At 37.0% G+C, this 1830-nt stretch overlaps 1 pseudogene; it reads right to left on the bottom strand.

The window, feature by feature from the left end:
• Positions 1-640: 640 nt before the first annotated feature.
• Positions 641-1226, bottom strand: LOC149243582 (uncharacterized; annotated as a pseudogene).
• Positions 1227-1830: the final 604 nt, after the last annotated feature.

Consider the following 1830-nt stretch of genomic DNA (forward strand, 5'->3'; position numbering starts at 1 on the left):
TCAGGAGGAAAGACAGGCAATAAACTTAGCATTCTATTTTGAACTTATATGGAATGAAAAGACTGATGAGAGGTTGACAAGGGCAATAGATGAATCCTTATCAAACAGAAGAAAACACAAAACATGAACACCTTCCCAAGGTAGAGCAGTAAACTGCATTATGCCCTTCTCACTTAAAAGTATTCATTTAGAAAAGATTATGAAATGAAATGGAAACATAACAAGCTACATATGAAACAAAGGAAAAGACAAATGCTAAATTCGCACCACAAGAATCTCAGGGGTCAGAGCTGTATCTTTTCATTAAATCCCTGTCAAAAACTGTACAGGGAAGTTTTCCTTCACAGCTCTCCCACTGTTTTCCAGAACTCTTCAACCCTTTACACATAAATTTTCATACAATAAATAGACTCAGGAATGAGAAAACAGATCAATGAGAATAGGGGTCGTTTCACCTAAAATCATGAGAATAGGGAAAATCTGCTCTAAAAAAGAGCAGCGTTACATTTCGTTTGTTGATAACCAATTAAAAGATGGAATGTGGAACATACACCCTTTGATTTTTCAACTCCAGTCAAAAATAGACCATTGGTTTCCTATCTTTCTGTTGTGGTAAGTATTTTGTGTTTTAATTTAGGCTTTACGATTTCTGGCTCTTCACCTTCTGCTCCTCAACATTGATCATCCGTTGCACATTCATTGCATGGTGGTTCAGATATTTCTCATCCATCTCCATTCTCCGTTCAAACAGATTACAATATTTTTCATGACATTTCATCCGCCCCTCCTCAGCCATCTTAAGGTTTGAAATGATCATCTTATTGTTCTCAGACAAGGTTGCCTTAATGCCAGCTGTTTTTGATGATGATTTTCGCTTTTTCCTTGGATATTGTTTATCTCTATCAGTAGAGGTATCACCAGGGCTCTGAAGTGGTGTCTCAGGCATTGTATTTTCATGCATTATCACATTCTTTGCAGGTGTAAGGCAATCTTCAAATGTTTCCATGATCTGATGCGGATGTATCAATAATCATATCTCCAACATCATTTCCTTTCTGGCCAAAATGTTTATTCATTGCATCATATAGTTCCTTGGTATAATTAGTTGGTAGTCTCTTGTCCATCTATTCTTTTGGTGTCATGTTCCAGTAGCTGACATGACCTGGTGGAATATTTATTTCATAATGTCTAATCTTCTTATAGTCAGGTAGAATATGTTTCCATTTGTTGTAGGAGATGATTCAATCTCCCATTGAGGTCAATTTTATTTGCTTTCATTCTTTCCCTCATTCCACAGGCATGCACATGTGCCTTTACATAATATTTCAAAAGAGAAACCAATGCCCCTCCACTGCTAGTGTAGCCAACTTGTCTCATTCTATCAAAAATCTTCTCGGCATTGGTAACATCTCCTCTTTCTGCATACTTTTCTAAGGTTGTAGCCATCATCCAGTACTTTGGCCTTAACTGGCTCTAATTACAAGCATTAAGCAAAATGGAATCTACCTTTTCCAGCTCACCTGCGTTGACATGAAGTCTAATGAGTGCATCCCAAGTATGCGGTTTCGATTGCACATCCATTGTCAGACATTCGATTTACAAATTGCTTTCCTTTAAGCAATAAATGTCGGTCAGCATACACATTGAGAAGGGCATTATAATGCTTTGCTGATAATTTCTTCCCGGAATTGAACAATTTCTCAAATATCATTTCTACTTTTTCAAGCTGACCCAACTTTCCCCAAGCTGCAACACAAGTAACGTGTTCATCTGAATGAAGATTAGGAAAAGCTTCAAAATCTTTCCAAATTGTTTCCACTTCATTATGTT

Source organism: Pinus tabuliformis, chromosome 8 (genome assembly GCF_031772625.1).
Source record: "Pinus tabuliformis cultivar Carrire ecotype Pingquan chromosome 8, CPIR1, whole genome shotgun sequence".
Classification (NCBI taxonomy): domain Eukaryota; kingdom Viridiplantae; phylum Streptophyta; class Pinopsida; order Pinales; family Pinaceae; genus Pinus; species Pinus tabuliformis.